We start from the raw sequence: 11,547 nt of genomic DNA on the forward strand, positions 1-11,547 counted from the left end.
TTCGGATTTTTTCCAATTCTCCTTTGTACAAACCCAGCTGACCACCAACGTCAATAGAAGTTAATTTCAGGTTTAATATTGGTCATGACGTCAGATGAGATAAAAATGACCTCAGTATAACGTCTAATACTGTTACGTGTCTGCGGGGGAAGCTTCTCGTTCTGAGATATTCTTGGGTCATTTTTTTGTGCATTGTCTATTCACAATTTGTCGATTTCTATTTTTTAGGTTTGGGTCAGGACACTGTGTGCGTTTTGAGGTATGATTTGGTTCATGATATCACGCAGATTATGGCCAAATAGTTCTGCTTCACTTTCGTTTACTATTGTTCCACAGCACATGTTTCCAAAACACATCTGGCTTTTCTGGATGTCCTGAAGAATACTTCAAATATTGAGTTTTGTAGAAAAGTGTCTGGTACACAGTTGCTGCAAATGTTAAAGTAACATTAAAAGCATTGATTTAACACTGGCTAATTTCCTATGTGAGGTTTGCTTCTCGTTACTCTTCCACGAAAATTGTCATGGAGTTTCTTGGCAGTCAAAGTAGAAGGGTTTATTCTACAAGCAAACAAACCGTTCTTTCTGTAACTTTCCTTGGTTTTCCAGATCACATCTTGACTTTTACAGTTCCCCTGAATTGTAATTAAGGACGTGCAAGTTTTACAAAGAGCACACTGATGATTAGATTATTTTTAGGCTATGAAAGGTTAGTTAAAGAGTAACTATGCTCTGGAATTTGCAAAAAAAATGTTTGTTTTGTGTGTGACTAACCTCAGATACAGTAAAAATAAATCACATTACATGAAAATACTGGCATCATGCCTATTGCAAGGCATCCCTGATTGGGCAGGCATTGGGCAGGCAATGGCTAGAGCAGTATACACCCTCCAGCATTAGGCAATTGAACTGTGTTCTCTGGAATAATGGTGCTTCTGGGATATCAGGTGGGATTGTGATCATCCAACATCTTGACCTCCCTCATGTTCTTGTCAATGAATGCAGTCAAATCCCCACAGCGATGCTTCAGCTCCAAAATTGATAGACAGGCTTCTGTCGACCCACAAAAGCGATCTTTATTGTGCACTTGTTATGTTTTTATACTTGAAGGTTTATTGTTCCTTTTAACCGTGTAGAGTGTGTGGTTCTGCACTAAGATAAGAGACAGAGATAGAGAGAGAAAGACGGAGAGAGTGAGAGAGACTCACCTTGGCAGATGCTTCTTCCTGTCACTACTAGTCCCTGACCTTTGAATCACTTTAACGGCTGAGTGGCGTCCGTTCCAGGGCCTTTCCCTCCAAACCCCGAGATGCTGTTCTTTCATTAGAGTGGTCAAAGTCACAGGAGTCCAGCTTAAGAGAAGGCGAGGTATTGTCTTTCACTTCCAGTTTCCCTTGATGAACTGCTGATAACCTCAGCGACACAGATAGGCAGAGCTATACAAAGGACAGATGTGGGCCCTCCAGCACCTGGCTGTTTTTCAGTTCACTTTTAACATAAAAAGTGCGGTAAAAAAAAAAATCAGTAGACGTACATTCCATGTATGTCTTTATTGGTCTGGTCTGTTTTTTTAAATGAAATGTATGCAAAGTTTAAAGGGAAATCTTCAGTGACGTATTTTTGGTACAGATGTGACACTGTGTCTGTACACAGCTTCAGTAATGTAATGTCCCTCACGCATACTCATATTAATTCATGTTATCTTACCATGAGCATGCTACCCAGTGCTCAACATCACTCACAAGATAACACCTCACAACTTAAACATGTGAGGGCATTGCCAAGCCGTTCCCAGAGGTAACAATTTTAACTATGGCATGTCAGTGTTTAATTTTACTTCCTGTATATTTGCATGTAATATGCATTTTTGCCATTTTTTGTTAAAAAATAAACAATAAAACTGGGGACAACACAACTCAAATAACTCAGTATCTCAAATGAGCTGGAAATTGACTGGGCATTGTGTGTGGGCATTGTACATTCAGATTGTTCACCAATATTGCCAAATTACCTAAGGCTAGAGTTAAAATCTCATGGAAAATAAGAGTTTGAAGAGTTTAAATGGTCCAAAAAAAACAAAAGGTAAGGTTACGTAATTAGGCGATTTTAGTGAAAAATAAAAAGCTATTTTTATATTTCCTGACTGAATGAAATTGTGCACATAACACAATGCCCAAGTCATTGGAGTTATAATCTCATGAAAACCCTCATGAGTTTCACAAACAGTCCAAAATGACACTAAAAGGTAAGACTATAGCCTTATGTAATTTGCATGATTTTGGTAAAAAATATTGCCTATTTTATTGAAATTGGACACAATACACCATATCCAGAAAATTCCCATCACATCTGAGCTATCTTATGGAACACAAGAGTTTGAAAAATGGTCCAAAATGACACCAAAGGGATGGTGTATTGGGCTCAGGTTCAATCAAATAACCAATAAAAATCACGTCATCAAAATTGGCAAAATACGTAAGGCTATATTGGTGTCATTTTAGACCACTTTTCAAACTCTTATTTTCCATTAGAATATAACTCAAATGACTTGTAAATTGCCTGGACATGGTGTATTGTGACCAGTTTTAATCAAATAAGAAATTAAAAACTGTTTTTATTTTTCACCAAAATTGGCAAAATACGTAAGGCTATAGTCTTACCTTTTGACCATTTTTCCAAACTCTTATTTTCCATGAGATTATAACTCAAATGAGCTTGAAATGATCTCGGAGTCGGCTGGAATATGGGATACCACTAGCTATACTGTACAGTAGGGCACACCCAGTCCATAGCATTTCCTCTTAAGCTCATCAGCTCAGTAAACAGTTTACAGGCAAACTTATCCAGCCTCACACGTCAATTTACCCTCCTTATATTCCCCTTTAGCCTCACCAGACTAAACCAAAAGAATTTACCCCTGGGTAAACTCGACCAGAACAATACAAAACATTCAATGCGATCAACTATTTACATAACCAGTTAATCATAGAAAATGCAATCCTATGACAGAACAGATAAGTATAAATCACAAAAGACATATTACAATATATTAATTTTTTCTTTCTTTTTTATAGGTTAACTGACCCCCCCCCCCTGCACCCCCCCCCCCCCCAGATTTCCCCAGCTCACTTAAGGCTACAAAAGCTGTGTGGCCCGCATGCTGCCACTCCCCGAGGACACAGGTAAGTATCAGATAAAATGTATTATTAGTCTTAAGGTGTTAAAGATAAAAATGTCTTTAATGTAGTGGTGATAGGCAGGGGTAGCCTACCTTATCACAAGGAAGACAAAGGCTTTTAATGGGGGGTTATGATTTTTACATAAAAAATTTAACTTTTCAAATCCAATCTATATGGCAAAATTACATGCATTATATAGATGTTTAGTCAGTTTATAGATTGTGACAAATATTTTAATTCTACAGTCAGTTTATGGGTTGTTTTTACGAGCGATAAAAGATCCACTAAATAATCTATAGGCAATATGTAACTTCCCCTTATTGTTTCTATTCTGTGACTAATAGTTGCTTTACTAACTAAACCCAATTACTTTTTTTTGTGAGGGGATCTGTAAAGGAACACAAATTTCAGAACAGACATTTTCATTTCATATTTGTTTGATTTTTCAGACAGTGATAGCCAGAACAATCTGTATTGTTGTTTTAACCACAGTTATGGAAGTACCACTTCATCAAATAAATACAGGAACATACATATTAACAGAGTACTTGGAATACATGGTAATTGTTTAACCAGCGTGTGGATTGCACTTTTCTTTTTTTCTGCTTGCACAGTAAAAAAACTATTATTTATTTCTCTGTGTGATCACCTTAAAGAATAGCTGGTTTATTGAAAAGGTCATGTGATTTTACAAAAAAAGACAGTATCAGTGGAATCTATTTTTTTTTACTTTTAGATGGAAGTTTAATAAAACTAAATGTAGAATTAAATGTTTGATAGCAACATTTTCTGTAATATTACACAAAATTGCTGTTATGCAGATATAATCACTGTTAAATGCAGTTTATAACTGCAAGAAAATACATATGCAAAAAAAGTGCTGCACCACTGTTTAAAAATGTTATTTTCTGGCAGCCGTTTTTTCCTGTGTATGTACTATAATAGCATACAGTTTCTGACTGCCATAAAGCATAGAAGTACTGTTTATTCCGTTATTTGAAGTACACAGCTAATTCTGCCTTTTGGTAACACTCTGGGGGTTAATCTTTTTACTTTTTTAGGAGTAAAGATTAAGTTCATCTCTAAGTACAATAAACAAGAAGTACATTTTTCCAATTGGCTCCCTGCATCATTTATTTTCATAATGACTCACTATCTGTGTGCAGTCTTGCCAACCTGGCCTACCTTCCTTGGGGTATTGTCAGTTAACACTAAGAAAAGTGGGTACAATTATTAAAATGAAAATTAATCCAGCACAGACTTTCCTCAGTACAGTTTTCTGCAAGCATAAAGTCACACTTTGCAATATAGGAAATTGTAACTTGCTCTTATGTCCTACAACACCAGACAGTCAAGTATTATATTAGATAAAATTTAATACCCAAGGGAAAGAAGTCCTGGTAGACAATATTTAACACTGCCATGCATTCTAATAATTGATGCCATGAGCTTAAACGTAAGATGTATTTTTGGTGTGATGTACTAAGTAATGCTAGGTAGACATTACCTTATTTAGTGTGCCAAAGTAGGTGATATTTAGTACAAATTTCCAAATTAATAAACTCTAGAATTGGCAACAAATAAATGTAAAAAAAAATCAGTATTTGATAAATGAATGTAAAAATCATTATTCTCTGGCACCCCTGCTGCTGGAAAATAAGCTTTTTTTACATTCACATTTTTTAAGAGTGTAGCCACATCTCCAGCTGAGTATTATCGCACTTATCAATATCTCTCCTGCGGCCTTCACTGTCCTGTGGACTTTAATTCCAACCTGTCAAAACACATTTTAATGTAATCTGGGTTAAGGCTGGTGTGAAGCGATGAACTCTTAATGAACTGACAACAGTTAGGCGCTTCCAAATTGATGGTGTAAGCCGTAATTTGATTAAGTGGATGAAAAATTGCGCTGGAACACAAAGCCGAGGGCCCTGAGCGACTTCCCCGTGGCCTGCTGCTGGAAACCAGCTGGAGACTGGGCAGGTTGCGCACAGTTACAGGCACTAAACAGTCAGGCCTCACCTCCTAAATAACACACCTCCTCTTGTTTATTTGTGTGGGCCTGTGTGTGTGTGTTGTGAGTCTGTGCAAGTGAGAGACAGAAAGCGGGGTGGGAGAAGACGGGAGGTGGTGGAGGAGGGCTGTGTAGAGAGTAAGCACAAATATTTGCTGTGCCGTCTGCTGCCTGTGTGCTGCAGGCCACTGTAACGTGCGTTATTCTGCTGTAGCGCTCGTCTCTCACACTGCTGTGGGTCACTGGGCTCGGAGGTCCACAGCATTTAGCTTCAATATGCCCTGGGAGTGACTAATAACATTCCAATCAAGTTATCATTGCTCCATTAGAGCCTGGCCGAGAGCCTGAAGTCGTGGCAGAGAAGCTTGGGAACTGCAGAGCACAGGGGGATCTGGACGCTCCATACACTCCCCCGCATCCCCCCCCCACCACCAAGGTTGCCAACACTCAAGTATTGGCTTCAAGACTCAAGGCCCCCCGGAATTAAAGCAAATTTTTACAGTTCATAGTCATAGTGTTGGTGTACTAATGTTGGGTGGACTGCTAAATTACTGAAGACATCTGACTTGTAATGTGATGCAGATCACAAAACACACGACTAAAGATATTATTAGTAATCTTATAAGGAGTAACACAATCTGATTACTACAGATTTCTTTTGGACTACCTCTGAACTAAACGCTTTTTTTTGGTTTCATAATTGATTAACAGTGTGAACCAGAGAATTCAGTTCCAATACCTTTTTCGGTATTCCTTTTTTTCTTTTGAATCCAAAAGTAAATTTCAATCTTAACAATTCTGTACCTGTTATGCAGCTCACAAGCATTAAATTACAGATGATGAATACACTCATTTTGTCTAATAGAAATGTAATATATAACTAGGCCTGTCATGAAACAATATATGCACATGGCTCCAATTATTTTTGCTTAAATGAGATGGTATATCAATTTGTCAACATATCATTTTAATTTATTGAAAGGTCCTTGCATTTTAAAATGAATGATTGCTTTATTGTGCTGTTATATAATCATTATTCTAAGGAAAATACCAAACAAATATCATTATATAATCGCAATTTTTTCTGTATATAAAGACAATCTAAAATAGTTTATTGTAAGAGGCTTTTATATAACCTTTAAAAAGTAGCTGTAATATTATTATTCATATTAGTACATGTAATATACTACTATTGTGACTATTGAATCACAGGCCAGTTTTTAACTTCACTCACAAGATATCCTTTGAGCTATCACTGAGGTAAAACTTCATGATCAATTTACAGTACAAACGACTTATTGTCAGTAAATTGTGGCTGTTTTTTCACGCTTTTGAACTGGGAGTCTGGCAGTAGTTATACCTATTTTTATTGTGTTCTTTTATTTTGTTATCTATTTTATCTATATTTATCTATTTTAACAACAGCTCTTGGGTGTTAACTGGACCGTGAGATCACAATTTTGTTCCACCTCATGTACCACATGTGATGCGAAGGACAATAAATTCTCCTTGATCCTTAATCCTTGATCAGGGGATGTTGTTGCCATTCAACTAATATCACTTGTGTGGCAGTAGTGTTAGCAACTAAAGCCCTATCCGGACGGGATTAGTTTCTCAGGGGGACGTCTGTGAAAAATATTTCACACTTCTACTCTTGCATCTGGACTGCAATTGAAAAAGTTTTTGAAAATTGAAAGAGTTTTTTGGCCTTATCAGTCACATGACATCATGTTCAGTAGCTCCTCCATTTCCACTCACTGTTGTGTTTACATGGGTCTTTGTGGAAACTACCAGGAGACCATGGAGTTCCAGACAGGAATAAAATCACAGAGAACCCCCATTGAAGAGAACCCCCTGAGAGAGTAATCCCATCCAGATAAGACAATGCACACTATGGTTTAATCTAAGTAGGAAGTTATTATTGGAGGACCATATTAGCAGTTTTATAAATGTCCACTGCCCTCACGCACTAGCCAAAACCATTTCCAGATTTAATATTTGATATACATGCAGGTAATGTGTACACAGTGCTGTACTATCATAGCACCAGAGTCCTGCACCACTGATACTGCACTACATCATCAGTCTGATTATCAGCAGCAGTAAATACACCCCTCCCCTCTCAAAAATGTCCTGGATTACTGTCCGGTGGGCTTGGCAGTTCTAACCACTCTAAGGCCAGAGTGTAATCTCCCTGGCAGTGAGATGAGCACTCTGTCTGTTCCTGTGGTCAGGAGCGCTGAGCACCACATGAGCACCGTCCTGTTGCTGCCTGCCAGACACGCCCCCCGAGAACCAACATCTCACCAGAAATTGAGCAGTAGGCCCAACATTTACACACACCCTGTCCTAAGTCACAGTAATGAGATGCTGTGAGACAGCTTTAGTGCATGGGCACGCACAGGGAGATCATTTGCATCGCCCCAGCCTTTTGTGCGCAAACGCTGGCCGACGCCCGCCTTCGTCCCGTGCTGGCAGTCCCCGCCGTCTGCCGGAGATGAAAGCCTAAATTGAGAGGCCGTGATTGATAGCGACTCTCTGTGAGCGCGAGCTTTAACCGGGCACACTGGGACTGGAGGAGGAAAGGCATGTGCACCACTCGCCAGTGGTGTGACTGTCTCGAAATTCCTTCGCTATCTATTGTTACCAGATGTCATTTTGAAACGAGGCCTTCTGGTCTCAGGGTGTCACTGGGGCTTGTTTAAAGAGCCCATATTCTACATTTTTCTTGGCTTTTCTTTCTCCCAACTCATAAGAGCACAGGCCCAGTTCTGAATTTTGATACAAGATTCGGAAATGAATAAGTTAAATGAATTAATCAGCTCATTATGTTTATTTTCTTAATGTGATAAAGAGGGCACATGACTGCATATAAAACCCAATGTAACGTAAATGAACAACAAGAATTTTGATCTACAAATCATGTCAGAACTAGTTCAATAAAACGTAAAACATTTTATTATTAAAGCGTTTCAATTGTTAAAATGGTTGGAACAGCATCCTCAGTATGTTACTTCATAAAGAAAAAAAAAGCCCTGTAAGAAACTTCCCACCATTTTTAAAGAGTCTGGGACATACATGTCACCACAGTCTCTGTTGGATTAAGTCCACTTACAATACTTCTATAGTTTTATGTATCAGAAATTCTTCTCATTAGATTTAAGCAGGGAGTTTTTTGTTAATGTGTCTTAAAGGCTGACATTTGTTGGTAACCTAAATGTCATTGTGTTTTGCGTGTTTCCTTTGGAATGCTGTGTGGAATGTACTGAATTAACAGTTAAGTTCAATCTGAAAACCTCAGGGATGTTCAGGATCTTTAGATAGTTTGGAAGACTAGAGAGATACAGGCATGAACATTACAGTTAAGTAATCCCCCTGGTGCCTGCTCCAAATATTCTGATCCAAAAACTCTGCAGTAGTAACACTCCTTATGACTTCTAGAAAAATGGGAAGGAAAAACTGCGTAGTACAAATTGTTCAGGGATGTGACAAACTTGACACCGGCTGTGCTTATAGTAAAAAGTCACAGGACACCCTTGTATTTCAGAAAAGAAAGGCAAAATAACAAAAGGTAAAGTTACATATCTGAATATCTCAGCAAGTAATGGGTGATGGGGGCCTACCTTTTAGGTTATTATCTGGAACATGACCGAAATCTTGACAGCCGCCATATTTCTTTTCTGAAGTAAAAGGATGGTTGACTCACCCTGTAGAGTAAAAAATACAATACAAAAATACACAGAATAAATGAACCAGGTAAGAAATTGTGCATTAATTTGTATTTTATTAATTATATTATTTTATTTTTGAACATGAAATTAGGGTCTAAAGAAAAGAGTTCAATCTGACTTGATTTTTCTATTCACAAATCACAAATAAATCTGTAACAAAATGTTTTTTAACAATCATTTGTGAAAAGTAATACATAAAAATGCCTATTGTGAGTTAGGATAAAAAAGGACAGTCCCATCAGATATTCTACATCAGCTGCAAATGGCCTGTCTATTAAACCTGCATACATTTAGAGGTTGGTTGGCACTTGGTGGTTAAAAAAACTGGTGTAAACAGGGGTAGCTCTCTCTTATTAGGCCTTCCAAATGAAGGATGTAGATAGAGATGGGGAGGTCTGGGAAAGGACTTAAAAAGATCTCAAAAGAGTTAGAAATCAGCCTTTCCACTGTCTGCAGAATAATTTACAAGTGGACAACATGGCCAGGTCAAGACGTCCTAGCAAGTTCAGTCGGAGAGCAGACCAAAAGATGAGCAGGGAACTTTCCAACAACCCAGAATATCATCATGGGACCTACAGTTAATTCCTGCCACAATTTATGTCTGGCACTTTTCATGGGCAAACAAGTAAGCTATGACACTTTGATACAATGTAACGTAGTCAGTGTACAGCTACAGTATAACAGTGTAAATTTGATATGACCTCAAAATAACTCAACGCACACAGCTTTTAATATCTTTAATGTAACTACTGGCAACAAAAGTGAGTACACCCATAAGTGAAAATGGCTAAATTGTGCCCAATGTGTCAATATTTTTGGTGGCCACCATTGTTTACCAGTACTGTCTTAACTCTCTTGGAGTTAACTAGAGCTTCACAGGTTGCAACTGGATTCCTCTTTCACTTCTCCATGACAACATCAGAAAGCTGGTGGATGTTAGAGAATTGCACTCCTCCACCTTCCATGTGAGGATGCCCCAGAGGTGCTCAATTAGGTTTAAGTCTAGAGATATACTGTATTTTTCGCACTATAAGGCGTACAATTTTAAATTAATGTCTATTTTCTGGTCTATTTTTATACATAGGGCACACCCGGGTTATAAGGCGCATTTTATGTGACTCCAGTGAGAACAAGGGTGTCGCCATGTTTTTCTTCTAATTCAGCAGGTCTCACTGCTAGGGGGCGAGACCTGTAAAGCATTTCAGATGAGTTGGACAAATTAACCAAGCGCTGGATGTTAATCTGAACAGATTTCTCTCCTGTAAACAATTTATTTGGGTGAGCAAAGCACTTTCGATTATTTAATGCTAATTCTGCTTCAGCAGCACTAGCCGGGGTTAGCAGCAGCCTACAGGCCGATAATACTAACCTCTGAATGACCAAAGAGCTAGGGCTTAGCTCGGTTAGCGGGTGAAGCTAATGCTGCTCTAGCAATGCTAGCCAGGGTTAGTGGCAGGCTACGGGCTGATAATACTCACCTCTGAACGGACGGCCAAAGACCTAGCGGTTTGTGTGGTTAGCCGCTAATGTCAATAATGCCGGAGAACTAAACTGAAACTCCTGTTTAACGCTGTACTTCAGCGGAGCAGCTTTACTGCTCCTTACAACCTGACCGGTAAAATTCATACATAAGGTGTACCAGATTTTAAGATGCACTGATGATTTTTGGGAAAATTAAAGGATTTTAAGTGAGCCTTATAGTGCAAAAAATGAAGTACTTGGCCAGTCCATCACCTTTATCTTCAGCTTCGTCAGCAAAGCAGTTGTCATCGTGGATGTGTGTTGCTCAGCTTCAGAATGTCACAGTACATAATGGAATTCAACTCCCCTGTCCTGGCAGCACCTACATAGGCCAAGACCATGATGCTACCACCACCATGCTTGACTGTAGACAAGCAACAGTACTCCTCACCAGAGCACTGCCACACATGCTGGACACCATCCGAGGCAATATATATATATATAAAAGGACCTGGTGCAGAGTTGGTGAAGTATGACGGTGGTGATGATGGCTGCTGGCTCTCTGGGTGTGTGCAGAGGTGCCAGATGGGCATCTGTGCAGCACATGCTCGTCCGCTGAGTGGTCTCTAATGCCTGTTGCCTGCTCACTCCTCATTAGCCGTACACACACCAGCCATTCGCTCCATTCACCCCCACCCCCCCAACACACACACAATTACACACACACACACACACATGCAAGAGGGAAGAGCAGCCTTTTGTTTTCAGTGTCCTATGCACACCCCTTGACGAACCTCCTCCTTTTCTCTCCTCTCCAGTTCACCGACTAAATCTCTTTTCCGGCTTGATTCTCGCTGAAAACCATATGGCGCGTGACATCATGAGGGCAGGAAGCAGAAAGACAGAGAGTGAAGGAGAGAGAGAGAGAGAGAGAGAGAGAGAGAGAGAGAGACTGCATTGCCAGGTCTCTGTGCAGTGATGTCAGCAGACAAGCATGCTGGGAGGCCCTCTGGGGGTGAGGGGAGCAGGTTGGAAGTGCTTTAGGTTTTTCAGATTTCACTCCCACCTGGATAATCAGAAAGTGTGCTTGGTGGGCGGGGTTGGAGGGATCACGGACTCTACACAAACTGCTCGCTTTTCTTCAGGGACTGTCCCAGTGCTGA

This window comes from Astyanax mexicanus, chromosome 18, assembly GCF_023375975.1.
Source record: "Astyanax mexicanus isolate ESR-SI-001 chromosome 18, AstMex3_surface, whole genome shotgun sequence".
Lineage (NCBI taxonomy): Eukaryota > Metazoa > Chordata > Actinopteri > Characiformes > Acestrorhamphidae > Astyanax > Astyanax mexicanus.